Source organism: Ascaphus truei, chromosome 6 (assembly GCF_040206685.1).
Source record: "Ascaphus truei isolate aAscTru1 chromosome 6, aAscTru1.hap1, whole genome shotgun sequence".
NCBI classification, from domain to species: Eukaryota; Metazoa; Chordata; class Amphibia; order Anura; family Ascaphidae; genus Ascaphus; species Ascaphus truei.
The window spans coordinates 89,066,500-89,088,849 of record NC_134488.1 but is presented as its reverse complement, the minus strand read 5'-3'; the positions used below and the strand labels follow the sequence as shown (position 1 = coordinate 89,088,849).

The 22,350-nt window shown below is 41.2% G+C and overlaps 1 long non-coding RNA gene across 2 annotated transcripts; it reads right to left on the bottom strand.

Annotated features, from left to right (window-relative positions):
- Positions 1 to 3,141: 3,141 nt before the first annotated feature.
- LOC142496512 (uncharacterized) lies at positions 3,142 to 20,673 on the bottom strand. Of its 2 annotated transcripts, none has more exons than XR_012802027.1 (3): positions 20,473 to 20,673; positions 15,876 to 15,949; positions 3,142 to 3,394 (listed from the first exon to the last, which is right to left on the bottom strand). It is a non-coding gene; the product is annotated as an uncharacterized LOC142496512 (long non-coding RNA). The 2 variants fall into 2 exon arrangements; XR_012802026.1 differs by having other exon boundaries at positions 15,876 to 15,946.
- Positions 20,674 to 22,350: the final 1,677 nt, after the last annotated feature.

Sequence of the window (22,350 nt, the reverse complement as noted above, 5' to 3'; positions counted from 1 at the left end):
ACGGAGACGGGAAAGGACGTAGGAGGTGTGGTGTATATGGTCCTGGAAATCTTTGGAAAAAATCAGGATATCATCCAAGTATACAATAACAAAAATATTGAGTAACTTACGAAAGACGTCGTTGATGAAATCCTGGAAGACAGCGGGAGCATTACATAAGCCGAAAGGCATTACCAGATATTCGTAGTGTCCACTACGCGTGTTGAAGGCCGTCTTCCATTCATCCCCCTTCCTGATGTGCACCAGGTTATAGGCACCACGCAGATCCAACTTGGAAAAAATCTTGGCCCCCTGTAATTTATCGAAAAAGTTCGGTAATAAGGGGAAGGGGGTAACGATTTTTAATAGTTATCTGGTTTAAACCCCTGTAGTCGATGCAAGGCCTCAACGACCCGTCCTTTTTCTTGACGAAGAAAAACCCAGCCCCTGCTGGGGAATTGGAGTGACGAATAAAGCCTTTCTTGAGATTCTCCTGGATATATTCATCCATAGCGTGAGATTCTGGTAACGACAAGGGGTAGGTCTTGGACTTGGGTAGGGAGTAACCAGGAACTAGATCGATTGGACAATCGTAAGTCTTGTGTGGCGGCAAGAGGTCTGACTGTACCTTATTGAAAACGTCCCGGAATTGATGGTAAATGGAAGGTAGAATAACTTCGGGAACAGAGGTATTGGCCAGCAGTTGATGAGTCTCGCCTGACCTCGACCTCCAGGAAATTGGAGCGGAGGCAGTCCAGTCAATGAGAGGATTGTTAAGCTGTAGCCAAGGAAGACCAAGGGTGATGGGTATCCCAGGAGCGTGAATGGCATCGAGAACTAAGGTCTCCTTGTGCAGATGTGAAGACAGAAGCAAGGGAGCCGTCTCTAAGGAGATGTGGGCCGGGGTAAGAGGACGTCCATCGATACCGACGAGTGCGATGGGAACCTTCTTTCTCACTAGTGGTATACGGTTTACCCTGGCAAATTCAAGATCCACAAAGTTTCCTCCAGCTCCTGAGTCAATGAAAGCGGCGGTAGAAGTCTTGAACTTATCGCCTGAAAGGAAGACTGGAAATGTAAGTTTCTTAGGGAGTTCATTTTTTTGAAGGGGACGTGGAGACATTACACCCAGAGAGAGCCCCTCTGTACTCACTGGGTTTCCCGTTTCCCGGACACAGTGGACACTCCCGAACCAGATGTTCCATGGATCCGCAGTAGAAACACAATCCCCCGGCGTGGCGGAACTGCCGTATCGGTGTGCGGATGCGTTGTACCCCCAATTGCATTGGCTCTGGCAACTCCAGTGCAGGACGAAGAGGTGTGGTAGTACTTGGGGGAGCAGGAGTGCTGCTGAGAGTACTGGGGAACGGAACTTGAAAGTTATGGAAGCGAGTGCGCTGACGCTCTGAGCGGCGTACCTGGATGCGTTGATCCACTCGAACGGCCAAATCAATCAGGACCTCCAGTTGATCCGGCCTGGATTGGCGAGAGAGTTCGTCCTTGATGGGATCTGCCAGGCCTTGCCAGAATACGGAGACGAGAGCCTCTTGTCCCCAGTTAGTCTCGGCTGCTAGAGTCCGGAATTCCACAGCATACTGTGTCACCATCCGCCGTCCCTGAGTGATCTGGAGGAGAGAAACAGATGCCATCTCCTGACGAGCGGGGGAATCGAATCCCCGTTGAAACTCGGCTTTAAATGCCGGGTAATCTTGGGTAAGGTCAGAACGTCGCTCCCAAACAGGGGAAGCCCAAGCCAGGGCGCTGCCAGTGAGGAGGTTATAAATGTAGGCTACCTTCTTGCGATCAGTATTGTAGAGATGGGGGGCCATTTCAAACTGCACCTCACACTGGTTTAGGAAACCCCTACAATCTTGCGGTTCACCTGCATAAGGCTTGGGGGGAGGAATCCTTACATCTGAGATGCTAACTGCGCTTGCGGAGTGGGGGCTTACATCTGGCGGGGTCGCGGTCAGTACCCTGTCTGAGAGTACTGCGACCTGGCATGTAAGTGCCACAATTTGATCCGCATGGCTTGGTTTTGCTGAAGCAGATTAGATAGAAACTGCTGTAGTTTGGTCTGGTCTGTGTCTTGTGGGCTCGACATAATGTTACGCCGGTGCTGCCCGCAGACCAGACCCGTCCCCTGAGCTGAAGGGGGAAGTGGTAATACACGCACCCGCAGCAAAGGGAGCATGTCCGGAGTGTGGTATGAAGCGTTGCCAGGCCAGGTGTAGTAAGGTAGACAATACTTGCCGGTACCGGTTGTAGAGATAGAGTGATGAATGCCTTGCCGAGGTCAGGGAGTGGAGAGTGGAGATAGGTCGTAGTCCAAGCCATGTTCAAGGGGTTACCAGAGTGAGCGTTGTCCAAGGGGTGCCGAGATCGAGAGCCAGAGGGGGTAGTCGTACAAGCCGCGTCAGAACCTGTGAAAACACTGAGAGAATCCAGAAGTACTCCCATACAGAGACTATGTCGAGCGACGAGTGATGGGAAGCACAGGCATAATAAAGCTGGGCAGGCCAATGGGAAAAGGGGGCAGGCCTGGAGGACTGCAAGGAGTCTTCCCTGATAGGAGGGAGGTGTTACAGCCCAGCTGAGTGTAATCCTTGATTTGCATGGAACTGTGTGATGCTTGGGGGCGACGCCTCACTGCAGGAGCAGTGGTTAAAAGTGCTCTGTTAGGCGTGTGCTCTGTAAGCTGGGAATGCATGCACATAACGTCTGGGGCTGGCGTGCGTGTAGGTGTGCGTGCAGGAGGGCGTGGGCGCACCCGGCGCTGAGCAGAGGAATCGCCGAGGGGAGTGATCCCGCGACGGCGGTAGGGGCGAGGAGCCGTGGAGGCCGGTAAGGCAGGATTGTTTTGTGTGTCCAGGGGCTCCCTGCGGAGAGGGAGTGCTCTGTGTGGGAAGCGAGGAGAACGCCGATTCCTGACATCTGCAGTGCGGGCGCGCTGACTGAGGGAGCGGGGCCTTAACCTAAGAGTAAAAGGTATATGATGAAGGGGTGGTTGCTGGTACTCACTTCTTCAGAATAAGGGCTGCTACAGAGGCAACCAGTTTAGGGTTTTACAAATTAAGTCGAAATAACCATGTTATTCCAGTTGTGATAGTGCAGAGTAAATTAATACTTCAGTATTAGGTGATACCTTTTTTATTTGGACTAACAATTGATATTATAAGACAAGCCTTCGAGGGTTTCATGAGAAAGACATTAAGAAGATTAAGGGCATGGGTTTTCAGTGGTTTAAGGGTATGTGAGGCCACAGTTGATGTAGAATTAACTAGTATTATTTTGGTATTGTAGTTAAGAATAAGGAGTGGATGTGGGAGCACTCCTTCATCTTTGGGCTGCAAGGAGAGTAGCAAGTAGGCCATGCGTGGCACATCTCAGTTTTCAGATGGACGAGTTAGAAGTCCTATGGAAAGAGTAAAAGGAATGCACTTAGATCAGCTACTGTTTTGCCTAACCTTGCTGTGGAAAGATGGAGAAGCCAGTTGTGGGAAATGTTATTATTATATTTGGGAAGTAACTAATTGGTGAATTTGAAAATGGTAGATGTTATTCATTGGTTAAAAAAGTGCATTAGCACAGTTGTTGGCTTTGTGTTGTTGATTTGGTCTGAAATTATGCCTTGACTGTATTTGGAGGGGCGCAATGAGTTACAAGGTTATGGACATGTAAGAAAAAGGTTGTATGGGTAGTATCTCAGTTTGTTTAATGTGAGAGGTGTTACTTGGAGGCACATGGTTTTGGAGGACATCACAAGAGGACTGTTTAGTAACAATGGTATCCACCTATTGGACATCAGGCCCATGTTATGGCAAAAACATTGAGTATAAACACTTGTGTTTAAGTCTACTGGAGTGCCTTTCACTTGTATTAACAGTACCATATTGGAATACAGAATACAGCCCCCATGCAGGTACCTAGAGTTTTCAGAGTGCTCTTTAACAGATAATCAAGGATATCATATTTGAACATTTTAAACAGGTTTGCTGGATGCTCTGCAAATGGCTCCATCATTGGCGGTGAAGGCAAGACCAACTTAGGGGTAAATGGCCTTGCCCTATGACGGCGTGGTGGGGTGGCCTTGCTGAGAATGTGTTGGATGGATTAAGTGATAATGAAAGTATAAGGTTTAAGTAGAAATCCCTGGATTCCAGCGGTGCACAGCTTGGTAGATATAGGAGACCAGCAAGGTGTAGGTTAAAAATTGAAATTTATTGAAGTAACATGGTATGGGGGATACACTCTGACGCGTTTCGGACTAACATAGTCCTTAATCATAGAGCTCAGAAGAAAAGAAAAATCGACCCTTGATGGAAGGCCACAATGTTATAAATATTTCAGTGATCACTGTTTCAGATGGAGAGATAGCCGTGTTGAACAAAGGTCTGAATTTTGCACCTATGAATGACTTCAATTTGTTCAACACGGTTATCGACTTACAGAAGTATGTCCGTAAATTGTCCTTAAAAAAGTGTTTCGCCTCCACGGAGAAATCAACCACTGAGCCTCCTCCCTTGGGTGATAGTGGTCATACCGACCCCTCTCACACAATGGATGAACCTCAGGAGGAGAGATTATCCTTCAAAGAGTATGGGGTCCTTCAGGACATCTTAGATCTAGATGGAGACGACACAGCATCAGATTCTTTGAGTAATGAAGAGCAGTTCACATTTTTGAGTGGTACAAAACACACACAATTCAGGAGTAAGTCCATTTTCTGTCCATCCTCCTCCAAGGGTCCTCATTTACAGACCTATGAGAGACTAGTGGAGAAGGATCTACAGGCTCTGGCCAAAGGCTATACATTCACCGCTCCCTCCTTTGACAACTTGTCCAAAGAGGATAGGACAAATTTGAATACACTCAAGAAAAGGTCCGATATTATTATCAAGAATGCGGACAAGGGGGGAGCAGTGGTGATAATGAGCACACAAGCTTACCATACGGAAGCCATAAGACAGTTGTCCAATACACAAGCATACTGTAAGTTGGACAGGGACCCTACTCAGATGTATTTGATGGAGATTCAAGAACTGTTTGATCTGGGTAGGGAGTTGGGAGTACTCAATAATCGTGAGTCAGCTTATCTGTACAATCCATTTCCAGTCGTACCTATTTTTCACCATCTCCCAAAGATCCACAAAACTCTAGTCTGCCCTCCAGGCAGACCTATTATATCTAGTATTGGGTCTTTGGGAGATGGTCTATCTAGGTACGTTGATTATTTTCTACAAACATTGGTCAAAACACTACCCGCTTATCTAAGGGACTCTGCAGATTTGCTTCAAGATATTCAAAGAATCAAATGGCTTAATGGTTACACTTGGGTCACGCTCGATGTAACTTCTTTGTACACTATTATTGATCACACTTTGGGCACGAGAGCAATTAGTCACTTTCTCAATCACTCCAACCTAAATTTAGCACAAAACACTTTTTTGTTAGATTCGGTAATGTTTCTGTTACAACACAATTATTTTATGTTTGATGCACAATTTTATTTACAGTCACAAGGCACAGCCATGGGCACGTCATTTGCACCTTCATACGCAAACCTTTTTATGGGATTTTGGGAGTCCACTCACATTTTTGGTGACAACAACCCGTGTAGAGATAATATTATTTTTTATCGTCGCTTTATTGACGACTTATTATTTATTTGGAATGGGGATATTGACACTTTACACGCTTTCTTTGAATATCTTGAGGCAAATACATACAATTTGAAATTTACACACTCATACAGTGACTCACAGATTGATTATCTAGATCTACATTTATATATAGATGTTGGACAACAAATTCAGACCAACATCTATAGAAAAACGAATTCCAAAAATTCCCTGCTCAGATCGAACAGCGCCCACCCGAGACCACTTATAAAGGGTATACCCAAAGGGCAATTTCTAAGATGAAGGAGGCTATGTTCTACTAAAGAGTCCTTTTTGGTACAAGCTAAAGAACTCAAACAAAGGTTCAGAGAGCGTGGTTATGGAGAGGGGGACATGGAGAGTGCCTATGAATATGCTTTACAAGCAGATAGGGAACATTTGATCAAGAAAAGAAACCCCAAAAAAACATCCTATAACAATGATACTAAACAGAGCCCACTCTTCATAACCACCTTCTCTAAACAAGCAGAGCAGATAAGATACATTTTACAGAAACATTGGGGAGTTCTGAAATTAGATTCAGAATTAGACCCCTACACAATACAAAAACCAAGATTGGTTTTCAAAAAAGCCAAGACAATCAGCAATTATGTATCCCCTAGTCTGTTTAGCTCTAGGAACAAGAAATCAACACAATTACCAAAAGGATTCTATAAATGTGGCCAATGTAACCTTTGTAAGTATGCGGAACCCTTGAAGTCTTTGAGGGATATCTATACGGGTCATACATATAGGATTGAATCATTCATGACGTGTAACACCAACTTTGTGATTTATGTGCTGAAATGTGCATGTGGCAGTGGCTACATAGGTAGAACTATTAGAACACTGAAAGTGAGAATTACAGAGCATATCCGTAGTATTAAAAATCGCGACGAACGCTTCCCTGTAGCGCGCCATTTTAATACATGCCCATTAGGATCTATTAAAACGCTTACATACAGCGCCCTTGAGAATATCTCTATACATCCTAGAGGGGGACACAGGGAGGCCTCATTAAATCGTCGGGAGATGTTCTGGATTTATGCCCTTGGGACAATGGCACCCAGGGGCATGAATCAGGACTGGGAGTTGAAACACTTCCTTAACTGACAAAAACACAAGTCTAGTGTCCTCACTTTAGATGCATGCATTGCCCTATGTAATATTCTTTTGCCCTACACATTAAGATCTATAATTGACAACACAACTCTCATGAAATTTAGGGTCTGCTTACATAATAGATCATATTATATCAAATCTAGATAGTGGTCTTTTAAGAGGACTAATAATCACTTTACCAAAATTATACATGTACTATACACAGCCTATTCTTTCTGCCTATTCACCATATTTAATATACTTTTTGTCATCATATCAATTAAGATATATGGGGTTAATATCAGTTTCCCCATATGGTGAAATAAATATGGCACTCACAGATATGATTGATCAATATATCTCAGCATGGAGTACAATAGGGACAAGTTGTTTTATGCCTTATGATGAATGCACTGTTATTATTAATTATGATCCATAGGCAATACAACATTAATCGATTGCCCTTTAGCAGACTCTGTGATCTCCATTGCAGCTTAAAGATTTGCTATACAATGTCTAATTGTTTATGTTTGTTATGTATGTTTCTTACTGTCATTGGGCATGTTGCATCATGCCAATTTTATTCAATCCGTTTCCTTTTTTCCCCAAGTCTTTTTGTTACCTTCTCCACCTCCCTTCCCCTTCCCACCTTCCACTCCCCTCTCCCCTCCTCCACCCATTCCCCCCCCCATACGATGATGTATTTATCCCCATAGAACACAGAGACGGGCAGTTCATTGTTTTTGTTTATAATGGTTGCTTAGCAACGTCGCGACCTGTCTGGAAGAAGGGGCTGTACGCGCAGTTACCAACATGCACGTCATTCCCCTGCTCGAAATACACCCGCGGCATACGGCTGCTTATTGGCTAAGAGCACTTACCAATGAGGGCATAGTTCGGCGATTTTCGCGCTAAATGCACGCAGCGCGATGACGCAGGTGGGGGGGGGGGGGCTTACCCTTTAAGACTGGGGAAACAAACGGCGCGAGTCAGCTCTATGATTAAGGACTATGTTAGTCCGAAATGCGTCAGAGTGTATCCCCCATACCATGTTACTTCAATAAATTTCAATTTTTAACCTACACCTTGCTGGTCTCCTATATCTACCAAGCTGTGCACCGCTGGAATCCAGGGATTTCTACCACAACTTTGACTATGGAGCGTTGATGCACGCAAGCAAGGAAACAGACCTCAGTGAGTATTGTTTTTTCTCCCTCAGTGGAGACTTGATGACCGGTAACAGTGCCGCAGCTGCAGTGTCCCGTATAGCACTATCCCACACATCAATGGTATGTCATACCTTCATTGCTTTATTTTGACACATGGATCATCTCATTCTGTTAGTGTCTGTGGTTTTGCTGCTCTAATTTAGCACTGGGTCCAATATCTCACTGTATGGTCATACTGGCTTCACATATATATGGACTGAAAATATTCATAAGATTGGAGTTCAGAATTGGATTGAGCACTGTTATTGGGACGCATGCCCCAAACCACCGATTGTAAGGTTTAAGTAGAAAATCCAGTGCCGGATGGCAGAGGTCAAGGGGGCTCTTTCAAGAAGTGCAATAAGGTTACACATCCTTTATTGGGACTCATCCGGCTCAATGACCAGATGTCGAAGGATTGTACTGTAGGTCATAAAGGGTATCCAGCAATGTCTTATGTTTATCGTTGGGTATGAATAAATCTGTGGGCTCTTTTGATCCACTATGGTGTTCTAGTTTATTGTTTGAGGTTTTGTCATGAGTGGGAATTGGGTGGAAATTGGATGGTGGTTAATGCATCAAAAGGAAGACATTTTGTTCAATGAAATATAAACAAATGTTATCAATTATGTACTGGATAATATAACAACAATATTCTTACTTAGAAAATAGTTTCATGAATAGCCGTTATTTTATTGTCCAACTGACAAACAGATGCTGCCGGCAGCCAGTAGATAATAGTCATATCACCAAGTATGTTTAGCATATATACATAAATAGACTGTCATACTAGAAAATGTTCTCTAAACTGGGTTTAGGCTACACTAAATATGTATTTAACGTGGTCATTCATTTTATTGCTAAAAACAGTATTCTGTTATATTTTAGCTAGCAATATATTTATTTTTAGAAAGCGTGTGGTAGAATTTTGTGACAACAGCTGTTAGTCTATTTCCTTACTAGCAGGTGTAATTACAGCAGTGGCAAATTACTATGACATTTAGGTTATGTGTTACTGTAATGCAGCCAGAGTAAGTAGCAATTGCTTCACTTAACATGTTATTTGTTTGGTTAAAAAAAACAACCTAATTTTAAATCATATCTCAAACATTTTAATTTCTGCATGTTGAAAAACAGTTGCAAAGTTGTGCTACTTTAGTCTGATTTTATAAATGCACCTTAACATATACGTGTAATTTTTTTTCTGAGTTACACATTTATTTCTTTAAATTACCTTTTGAGTAGAAGAGATTCATTGCTCCACAAAATTGAAGATCATCTTTACAGAAATGTCTGTATGATGTTTGTATGGTAAATAAAACATTTACATGGTCTTGAACTCCAACGTACAGTAAATGCGCTATTTTTCTTAACTGAGACTTTTTTTTATCTACGAGATATATTAAAATGACTTGTTTTCTTCAGATTTCAGTGAAACCCAACAATTTAATAAAGTCTGTTAGTATAATGTACATTCATCTTTTCTCTGTATACGGATTCTTTTCTATCAAATCCTCATCCTTGCATTCTCAACCTCCACCAAAAATGAACTTTGACTGTTAGGTTGCCTATCAAGGCTGAATGCTGAACTATCAATATTTGATGTGTGTCAATAACGGCTCAGAGTCATTGCTCGCTCAGATGAAATAAAGAACTATACTTTTTGCCAATACTTTTGGAGGCTAGGTATTACATACACACAGTGTGTCCACATATCAGAGTTCCTGGAACAATAAATGCTTAGCTATCCGTGGAATTGTGTATTTTAGTTTTTCAGCTTCGTACAACAGAGTACTCCAATGCCAAACTTCTTTTATAGTGCTGTAAAGCATTGCCAGAAATAATTGTATAAGAACATTGGCTTTGCCAAAGTTCCCTGTTGTGTAGTTGGGAAATAACAGTGCTACGGGAAGTTCTATGTATTGCTTAGTGTCCAGTGCATCAGAAATATTTTACTTCAGTTACTTAACTCAGAAAAGTGCATGAACTCTTTGAGTGGGCTGACAAAGAGACAATTATATAACTTTTGCAAAGACCAGCTAAGTTTAAACAGGTGTGACATCTTAAATAGGCCTTTGTAGCTGTCTTTTCTTGACTATTTTACATTTTAAGTCCAGAAGTTTATACAAACTCTGAAAAAGCAATTGATCTATAGTGCAATCTCGGTATTTACAGAGTAAGCAAAATGATATGTTATTAGAATTGCAAGACAAAGCATTAATATGTTTTACTACACAATTTTGCTTGGGATTTGACCAAGTTTCTCTAAATAAATGTATTTAGATTTTCTAAAAATCTGCAGTTATTTCTCTAAAGGTGTAAATCAATCCCCATCTGAATGGTTTTAGTGAGTAGTGATGATTATTTAGTTATTTAATTAAACCTAAGAGAAACAATTACAAACAAGTCCAATGCCATCCAAACAATAAGAAAATAAAAACAAATCAAGAAGTAAACAGAAATAAATTAACAACAATCAATTAATCCAATGCAAAATAAATTACACAATTCACAATTAAAACACCAAAACCATGCTCTCCATTAGAGCTTAGCAACCTGATTTGGCTACCTAAAAAAGCGAGGAAAACTGCTGCCCTACCGCTCACCTCATTGACCAACTCCATATCGGTTTGGGAAGCAACAAACATAAAAAACTCACTCACATCAGGACGTTCTCTGATGTCCCCCATTTGGAATAACCCATGTTTTGCACCTGGCCTAATTGGTACAAATAGTTCAATCTGGAAACTAAAAGGATACAATAGAATCAAGGATATGGAAGGATATAATCTGAAAATTAAAACATTCGACCATATCAGATTAGAAAAAGATTTGCCCCACTCAGAATTCTATAAATACCTCCAGATTAGAGCATTCTATAACAAATTTGCCCCGTACCCTCCCCTGACGAAATTCGAAAAGCTCTGCCGGGCAGAAACCGACACTAAGGGACTTATATCTACGATCTATGGAGAGGTAGTCGAATCTGCTAGATCTAAACAGCAAACACCTTCATTCCAGAACCAATGGGAGATAGATTTAGGGGAATCCCTAGATGATGAGGATTGGGACTCCATATTTCTAGCCACTGCCAAAAGTTCCATATGCACCACACTGAAGGAGAACGCATATAAAGTTCTTATGAGATGGTACCTCACCCCACTAAAATTATCGAAATACATACCAGGGTCCTCCCCATTGTGCCCCCAAACAATGTGGAGGAACAGCTGATCTGTTACATATGCTGTGGTCTTGCCCGTTGATAACCCAAATCTGGGAAAAAATTAGAAATTGGATTCAGAAGATTTTTGACCTCTCTATTCCCCCTGACCCTTGGCTGTTTCTATTAAACAGACCTTTAAAGGATCTATCAAAGTCACATAACAAATTAATTGCTCATTTTGCAATAGCCACACGGTGTGAGATTGCAGCACTATGGAAACGCCCCGATATTCCAATTATCCCAAAGATTCGGAATCGTATTTGGTTTATCTGCCAGATGGAAAAATTAACAAGTTTAGTTAATGATACTGGCGATAACTTTCTAAAAGTCTGGACCCCTTGGTTAGCACAGACAGACATCCCTGGGGTAGAGCGTGACACAATTTGGCTTTAATAGTAAGAAATGCGTTCTCCTACAGGAGAGTAAAATAACTACCCCCACACACACAATGGGATCAACTACTTAAAGCTGAATAAAGCCCTAGTTATAGCCTTACAACTCATGGGCCATCTATGCTTCAAGAAAAACTAGCCTTGTTATATCCTTCCCTACCAACCACCTTTACCTCCTCCCCTTTCCCTTCTACCCCCCCAACCCTTCCCTCCCTTTTTTTTTTTTCATTATTATTATTTATTATTTGTTCACCTGCACTCGCACGACCGAGTAGGGCTCGAAAAGTTGTGCGATTCTCATATATGTGATCCAAAGCCCACATTACATGTGCTATTTTATATTGTGCATGCATATAATGTTCACTCTGTATACCATGCATTTGTTCACAATAAAATACAAGTTATAAAAAAAAAACCACCAAAACCAAACCATTATGCAATAAATGAACGCTCAAAGAAACCACCAGCAGACAAAATCTAACTACCAAAAAGAAGCCACTATTAAAAAGCAAGCACACCCCCTGAAATAAACTATTCAAAACACCACTAAAAATGACATCTAACTAAATAAAAATACAAATTACATTGCACCAACATTTCTAAACAAACAAGCCAACTATATTTAAAATTCATCAAAACAAGCAAACCAAGCATTTGTACCACCCGAGGACCCCCAGATGCCGATGGGTACCTGCACGGGGGACACCTGCAGGGAAGGCCCCAGACCGCAGACACACAGGGACCATGCGAGGGCCCCAGACCCCCATGGGAACCACTTGAGGGCCCCAGCCCCCTGTGGGAACCACCCAAGGGCCCCCAGACACCTGTGGGGATGACCCAGAGACCCCCAGATACCCACGGGACCACCCGTTGACCCCATTGGAGCCCGTGGCGACCCGCTGGGACCTCCTGGAGATTTGTTTACTTTATTTATGCTGATTAATGTATTTTAAATGGGCAAATGCATTATTATCCATATGTGTATAATAGTAATTTTGCCCGTTATTGTACTGTATGTGTTAGGGTGCGAGGGGGGGGGGGGGAGGGTGCCGTATTTATTTTAAAGTATTTATGTATTATTTATTTAATTTTTGGGGCACAGGATTGGTACTGCAGGCAAGCGGGGACCCCTGGACACTTCCGGGGACCACCCGAGGGCCACTGCCGGCCTATAGTATAATTCCTGTGCATCCCCCCAAATTAAGATATTTTATGTATGTTAGGAGGGTGTAGGCATTGTTGGGGGGCACAGGGGGTAGGTGTGTTGTATATTGCAATGTTTATTGGGGGCAATTGTCCCCAATAAACATGCTATTGTGCCTTAACCCCTTCATTTTCTTAGCGGATAGCTGCTAAGGTAATGAAGCTGCTTTAATGTATTTTTTTTAATAGTTAGCGGGAGCAGGGGGTCTCCTGAGCTCAACCGCTTCGATTTCTGGCTCAGGGACCCCTTGCTTTCAGAGTTACAGGTAAGGGGCATCGGATGCCAGTGCCGCTGCCATCTTTATAGCGTCCACGTCGCGTCACGTGTGACATGTAAATAATGGGATACCTGCACCCCATATCAGGGCCTGTAACTCAGGAATCAGGGGGTCCCCGAGGCTGAAATCAATGCGGTTCAGCTCAGGAGACCCCCTGCTCCCAAACACTATTACTAAATATTACATTAATGCAGCTTCATTACCATAGCGGATAGCCGCCACGGTGATGAATTATTGTTTATTGATATGTGTGTTTTAATACTAGTGTAGATGTGTACGGGGTCTCCTGAGCTGAACTGCATTGGTTTCAGCCTCGGGACCCCCTACTTCATGAGATACAAGCTCAATTATGGGGTGCCGGTATCCCCCTGCAGGATTTAAATCCCCCGGTCACGTGACGCGGGACCTTTAAAAGCACAGGGGATACAGGCACCCCATAACGGGGCCTTTATCTCATGAAGTAGGGGGTCCCTGAGGCTGCAACCAATGCGGGTCAGCTCAGGAGACCCCCTGCATATGTACACTAGTATTATAATGTATATTATATGTAACTGTTACATACGCCCATAATATATATTATCTTTAACTATGCATGCAATGTCTTGTATATAATTTATACCCTGTTCACTTATGTAACTGTATTTGTAACCATGTACTATTTGTCATTTTAACTCTATGCCCAGGACATACTTGAAAACGAGAGGTAACTCTCAATGTATTACTTCCTGGTAAAACATTTTATAAATAAAATAAAATTTATACAGTAAGATTGCCTGTAAGAGCCGTGCATGGAGACGCAGCGTCTACATGCAGTTCTTACAGGCTTTTTTTTCTATCAGCTATCACACTTTACAAGTTTAAGCTCTATAGCAAGAGGGGTATAAAGCAGCTCGCGCGATCGGGCAGATTTTTGCTCGACCAGAACAAATTGGCCTGACCTTGTTAGTGAATCGCGCCTATGTAATGGCCGAGCAAAATTTTTCCAATCGAACGCAAAAACGCGGAGTTTAGTGCATAGCCCCCTTAGAGAGCCACAATAGCATTTCTTCCTAAACAGTACCACGAAAAAATAGTAGATGGCGGTGCAGCTGCCTTGGAGGAAAATATGAAACAGAACTGCCAGCTTACTAAGTACAAAAATGTATTCGTGGCACATTTAAAAACAGCAAAGTAACACTCTTACGCGTTTCGCGTGGTCACCCACGCTTTATCAAAGAGTACAATTACACAGACACATGAATCACATAAATACCCATAATTCCCTCCCTTCGTGACGTATCTGCACTCTAAGCCAATGACAATCGTCACGCCCCTTCTCTCACGGAGAATTGAAAACTTTTTAACCTCTAAACAGCTGAACTAGCAACTGGGGTGGTAAGACTCAGGGAGGGGGAATGAGCACAAGAAAAAAACTTTATATACAAAGAAGGAGACAGTGCAGTAAACAAGTAACAATCTATCTGTATAAAGGATGAAATTGTTGATAGATATAGCACTGTCCCACATGAAAAATGAAGCAATATAAAACAACAGAAAATAAAACAACAAATGCTATCTTACTAAATCCTCAAAATATCTTAACACAATCACTTATCTGTCTAAAATGACAAATAAAAACAACATAAATGACATAAACAATTGGCATAGTTAAAAAACATATTGTATATATGGCTTGTCTTGAAAGCCGCAGAAAAGCAATTTATAAATCGCTAGTTGAAATGGGATAACAGATATGAGAAAAAGATTTTTGCATTGACGAAATATGTATCTCAAAAATGGTCTAAAATGTAAAAAAATTCTAAATATACAAGACACATCATGTAATTTCTCTCATATAGAATAAGATTCAGTATTAATCTTGGTTATCTAGCACTGGATTATAATCAGATGTCCTGGAGTGGGTGTCTTTGTTTGGTGGCTTTGTTTGACCTATGCAATTGTGGAATATGGATCTCTGGGCTTATTAAGCTATGTTTGGAAAGAATGAAGATACTTTTATATTGTGAATGTATACATGGGCATTTCCTGGTCAGCATCCCTGGGGGCTTGTGCCTCTATACCTTCACTAAACAGTATCACCACCTCCTTACTGAATCCTGTCAGGGTATTCCTCCCCCTGAATACCCTGACCCTAATCCATCTCCTCCCTTGAATTGCCTCCTCCTCTGCAGCTCTCTCCCTTCATCTCTCTCTCTGTTTCACTGCATTTGTCTTCTTCTGCCTTTCTCTCATCTGCAACCTTGACTTTAAAGGCTCCATGATCGTGAGCATTAGAGAGAGTAATGCATTCTTGAGGGTTTATATATTTGTTAACGTACATCTAATGGCTGCCCAAACTAGATGCTAATTTTTTGCAATATTGGGATGCACGTGTACAGTACATGTCCATTCAATTTAATATTAAAATAATGCATTGGTAAAATCTGTGTTATTTTATGCAATATCAAGCTAATGAATTAACCGATAAGACTAAAGCATATTTTTGTATTACTGCATATTTTTTATGTTTCTGAAATTTAGTAAAGTAAAAGCCTCCTAAGTAATTAATTTTCTGTATAACCCTTTCTTGTAGAAAGTACTATAATAACTTCTTCATTCCCACGATCCTAAAGAATGAGACAAAATGTAGGTAGTACTGTATGTGCAGTATTACACCAATGCAGTTTTAACTCTCCACATATGTGTTCAAAAAATTGCATGTTTAACATTCTAAAAGTTTCTCTTACATTGATAACACTACTTGGGCAATGTGTGCGCTGCTCCATTTTTATTTTACACTATGTCTGTTTAAATTTGATAATACAGTAGGTATAGGAAAAAGGTGCACTCACATGACCCCTTGTTTAGATCTGCCTCGGGTGCACGCCATGTGCCAAAGAGCGCAGTCCATAAAGCAATGTTCCTGCTTGGAAGGAGAATATATTGCTTTAATTTGATAACAGATTGAGTTTCCTTAGTATTACTTTTGTACAGTATGTTTGCGAATATCCACATTGAATAAATATTTTTGACATTTCTAGAGATTCTTATTCCTTACCTTAGTTTTAGCCATTTAAGGAAAATGAAACAAAATATTAGCTTTAATCAAACTATTTGAATGAAAGATGTAATGGGGAGCAATTAATTAGTTTTATACAAGGTTAGTGGTTACTGTTTACTTTATGTGGACTCACAAACAGAAAAGAAATGTGTGTTGCTCTAATGGTTTGTAAAATTATGCATTTATTTATAACGTTTTTTTTTTACCACTAAACATACATTGAATTAAAAATCTTGTTTTCAAGAATGTGCTGGGTTGAAAACAGAAACATTAAATTGGACAGAAATGTGTAGACAAAGTGTACAGCACACACAGTAGAATTCAATATGTAACAATATTCCTTTACGTATAGTTATTATTAAAGTTATGCTACTGTGGATATATGCACATTTTATGATAGTATAATTTATAGAAGGTCCCTTATATTAAACAGTGTTATTTATAACAGAATTTAGAAAGGGTCCCTAGTAGTGAGGCAGGGGGAATTGTTATATGACACAACTACTGTAGGAATAATCTTTGCTCTCAGATATGACTGATGCTTTTTATTAAAAATGTTTGCCTTTCTCATCCAAATATTCTACCGATTTCAAAACCCCCAAAATGTCAGAAGTCCTGAATGAGAACGACCAGGGGTCACTTTGCTGTTGTTTTCAGATGTAGAAGTAGAAGACAGACTGAGCAGGTGGAGCAGTGTAAGGCACGTTCTATAGCGCCGTGCGCGCGCGCGGAATTTCAGTTGGCTGACGTCAGTTAGCCTTTCTATAGAAGGGCCGCGCACGGCAGAGAGAGGGGAGCCGACAGACAGCGGCGAAGATGAAGAAATTCATCTTTACGCGCCGCTACCTGCGCTCAAATGTGTGTGTGTGTGTGTGCGTGCGTGCGTGCGTGCGTGTGTGTGTGTGTGTGTGTGTGTCAAGGATTGTAAAAAAAAAAAAAATATATATATTTATTAAACTTTAAAAAAAATCTATCTAGGACTTACTTTCACTAACACAACCCATGCACACACATACTCACACATATACACATATACACACATATACACACATATACACTAACCTGCAGCTCCCGGCTCTATATACATGAAAAGCATGCGGCACGTGCATGCGCGTTCGCATAGGAACGCGCGGCCGCACGGCCGCATGCTGTATAGAACAGCCGAAAACTTCACCCATAGACTACAGTAAACAAAGCAGCCCCAATGCACATCCAATATGACAAATTATTTGATTAATTTCTATATGATTTTTCTTTTCCTAAGTATGGGTCATTTAATTCAATCTTTTGGCTAAAACATGTTAAGCCTGCAAGCATATCAAGGTAGACCCTTTCAGCTGCTACTGTACCTACACTGCCAATTTTATACTGTATCCTCCACTGCATAGAGAAAAGAGGAAAATAACACAATGATATAGTTAATAGCATGGGATGTGTCACATGTATGTAGTACCTGAGGGGCTCAAATTTAGAATCCCTGCATGTGCTATACTGTATGTGAGGTACAATGCAGTTAAAACTAGTTTAAAAAAAAGAAGTGCCCCCACTAAATGGCGAGGAAATGTATATCAAAAGTTCCTCTGCAGGATCTCAGGTGGTAGTGAGGCGTATAATGCTATGTTTTTGTGCATAGATTTTTTTCTGTTGCAATTTCGGTTCCCCTTTCATACCGTCTTCTATTGAAGTCATTTTGCTGGGTGCTGTTTGCAGACATGTTGTGTTGTATATCACAGTTGTGTAATGTACTGTTTGATGAAACCTTCTTGCCCCTAAGTGGGAATAATTAATTTTCATGGAGACCCACCTCTCTGAGCACCAGAAACATAAATGGCAAAGCCACTCTATCAAATGCTTTTTCATTTTCATAATTATTAATTTTATTATAGCACTCTATTCTAGCCCAACAGCTACAGTGTGTACCTCAAGCTACATCTAAGCTCCATTCAAAATCTCTAATGGCACAAGGCAGGGATGTCCGCTATCCTCCCTACTATTCGCTATTTGTATAGAAGCACTGGCTTCAAGAATAAGATCGAATCCAGAAATACAAGGTGTCTCAATAGGAGACAAAGTATATAAATTATCCCTTTTTGCGGATGACATTTTACTTTCTCTGGCCAGCCCGGAATCATCCCTAAAAAGCCTGTTTGATACACTACATAAATTCGGCAAATTTTCACATTTTAAAGTCAACCATACCAAATCAGAAGCTATAAGCCTACATATACCCAAAGAAATAGAGAACGAACTGAAAAAGAAATTCCCTATTAAATGGAAGATAGATAAGATAAAGTATCTGGGAGTGTTTATCACAAGATAGTACGAGGATATCTATAGCACGATCTACCCAAATCTTATCAAATTCTGAAGAAAGATTTGTCGAGCAGGTCAGGGCAGCAGATATCCTGGTCAGGCAGGATTAACTCAATTAAAATGAATCTATTACCTAGAATACTGTATCTATTCCAAGTGTTGGCAGTAACAGTCACAATATATGTTATCAGAGATTTGGAGAGAGAAAGAGCCAAATTTATCCGAAATGGCAGGAAGTCCTGAATCAAGAAAAAACAGATGGTGCTTCCATTGATTCAATGTGGTTGGGGGCAGCCAGACCTAGCCAAATATTACGAAGCAGCTAGGTTGAGTTCACTAATCTATTGGTCTGCAAGTCAGGGCACAAAGCCATGGGTGGATATAGAGAGGTCAGAGGCTCGTTCCACAGAGACGACGTCTTTCTTGTGGTTAAAAAAAAGAAAATAGGGTGGTATATTATAAGGAACACCCAGTCCTAACACACTCCCTCAAGATTTGTGACAACTGTAAAGATAAGCAGATCTCATCTATCCCTTCCCCTCTGACACCTATTAGATATAACCCCGAGTTCCCTCCAACATACCACTCAAATGTTTTTAAGAGATGGAACTAGAAAGGGCAATCCTCCATTGGGGATATGCAAAAAGGAGGCAGGATTAAGTTATTCCCTGAATTAAAAGAAGAATTCGATATTCCGAATACGCAAATATTTATGTATATGCAGCTCAAACACTAGGTCTCCTCGATACAACCATATGATACATGGACTAGACCTCTCACTACTTTTGAGAACCTGTTCCAACTAGGCGAATATCACAAAGGAACGATTGCTCAATTCTTTCAGGTTTTAATGCACCAAAACAGGGGGCAAACGAGTAAAAATATTTCAGATTGGGAAAGGGACATAGGCAATCCAATAACAGAAGAGAACTGGGACGAAATCTATAAAAGAATAACCAGAACCTCTCGATGTTCAGCGATTAGGGAAACAAATCTGAAAGTTCTTCACAGGTGGTACTATACGCCTACTCGCATCCACTCTTTTTCCCCATTAACTTCCCCTATGTGTTGGCGTAACTGTGGACAATTGGGCACGTTCAAACATGTCTGGTGGTCCTGCCCCAAGATAATTCTTTTTTGGGTAAAATCAGAAGATTAATAAAGGGGGTACTAGGATTAGATTTGACATGCGATATAGAAAACGTGCTTCTACTAAAGCCAATAGAGGGTCTAGAGAGGAAGGCAGATCATATAACAGTACAAATTTTGTCGTCAGCCAAAGCAATGATTGCAAAATACTGGAAACAGAACGACCCCCACCTATCACGACAGTAATGCATAAAATGAATCTTGTAATGACTATGGAGAGACTCACTAGTTTAATCCACGACAGATATAACAGTTTTCTGACAACCTGGGATCCTTGGGAGACATATGTATGGCAAAACCCGATCTGAATTATGCCGTGAGACCAGAAACGACCACGATCTGAATAGACTGTACAGCCACTATGTGTGCATGTATAGATACAAGTTATTGTATGCTCCCTGCGTGGAGACCAATGTGGATGCAACCCCCTACCCTTCCCCACACACACTTTTTATTTTCTGTACCCTCCTCCCCCCCCTTTTTTTTTATATGTCTTGAAAAATAATAAAATATAAGTTGGGGAAAAAAAGGCTTATCCAAGCCTTTTACCGCAAATAACCTAGTTACTGGACTCCCACTCTCTCTTCTCCTCGACCACGGCTACGGATTAAGACTACTCTTCTCTCTCCAACCCATGGCTATGGCAAGAACCTCAATCTACCCAAACTCTCCTGCCCTGACCCGGCTACACGACCGTGACTCTGCAATCCGGACCTGTTCTCCTGGTTGTAGGTCGGCGGTTATCTGTATCCCCATCTCAGCCCCGCGGTATAAGTCCTGTTTGTGGAGAGCACCGTTACACCTCACCAGTGAACCTTGGCAGCCAGGGTGCTCTAAAGGAGTACGTAATAATGTTGGGTTTCCAGCGATATTCCATACATACGTATTATACAGTATATACAAATGCCATGGTGCCACTCACTCACCTCCTGTTTTGGACTCCTTACATCCTGTTTGTGATGCCATATGTACGGTCCCCCTCTACAATTCCAATAATCAGGCAGGGCACATTCACCATACTGTAACACACAAGGAGAGGCTGGAGGAAGACTTAACACTACTTGGCACTTTAAAGAATGAATGTATTTACAACTCCTCACATTGATGTACCCATGTGAGTCCTGTTTCTAATTGAATCTTCAACTTAGCCTTCAGCATCCTCACCTTTCAAAGAACAACATTCCAATGTTACCAAGGCAACCATAACTGGACCAGCATCTGAGGTTGCCAAAGTAACCTTGATTGGACCAGCATCTGACGCATACACATACCCAGCATCTTACACACATTCACAGCCTCCTACTTTGGGTCATTACAAACACAGAATTACAAAAAGTTGAATTGACAAAGAGTAACTACCATATGAACAAATCTGATTTTGAGTTGGACAACACAGGTTCCCAGGTTAGACTCCCTTATATTTTTCAGATACATACAGTATTACTTTTTCTAAAGCTATTCAATAGGTTAATCAGAACCAGTACAATTTAATTTTATGTGCCTACACATCTTAGAATAGTTGATTAAAAATGAGTGCATAGAACACGAATGTACAAGTATTAATCCAAGCCTTTTATCCAGGGGGCTTGACAAGAAAATGCTCTCGGATCCTAATGAGACATGCTGATGTGTGACAAAGAAGCCTATTTCCTACTGAGTCACGAAAAAGTCCACATGTAATAAGGTTGGAAAATGATGAAACAAACTTTTTTTCTTGCTATAAAAAGTGTAAGTTATAAAAATACTTTATTACTCATAGGCAGGACAGGATGTAACAGGTTGCAAAGGATTTAAAAAAAAAAAGTGATTATATCATTGTGCAAATTGCAGTCACCATAGTCAGGAGGGAATTATGTCACTCTCCCAAAGGGACATGGAATACTTCACGTGTGTACTTACTGAGCTATTGTGGTGTGGGAACAGTTGCATGCAACCCATGCAGTTGTTATCACCTTAGTAGTAGTACAGCAGACAAGCTATTACTGGCAAAAGTATTCCATGGCCCATTGTTAGAATCTGGAAATGCATTGAAATTTTTAACACATACTGTATGTCTAATGCAATAAAGAGTTTTAATACTGTAGATAGGGGAAAAAGGCACAATATGCATTGTTGCATTCTGTCTATAATATTTCATTATTAAACTAAAGTACAAATCCTGTGTTATGTAGTTAAGGTTTTCATTTCTGAAGTGACAGCAGTATAAGAATATGTAAAGCCGTTGTGAAATAACCACCAATATTACATTAGCAACAGTATCATTTAATATACCAGATAATGAGTAAATCTGAAAACAATTGGATATATATCCTACAAAAAATAGTACCTGGCTCTGGTAACAAAAAAGATTATGATAATGACTTTCCTATGAAAAACTAAAAAGATATATATATATTTTATGCAAATAAATAAGAATGGAATACACTAAAAATATATAAGAATGCGATCATTTTTAAAGCAGTCATACGTCATGTAGTTAGAGGGGATCAGGATAGCCTCACTATTTCTCGGTGCTCCAGTGCTAAGTAGTTATAAACATTAAAAAATAATCATGGAGTTAGGCATTGTGTTATGCTTCTGCCTTATTCTTTATCAACCGTAGGCCTCGTCCAGGGTGGGTAGAGGTGCGCTGACGCTCCAGCGCTGCGCCCTGCTCGTCCGTGCTTTTCCTGGCTGGCTAGGTGCACGCGCGTCTGGGGGCACGGCCTCTACGTCACGGAGCTGGTTCGCCCTCATCGGCTAGCGGCTGAGCACCGAGCAGGCGCGCCCACCCGCTCACGCAGGACATGTGCATTGTCGCAACG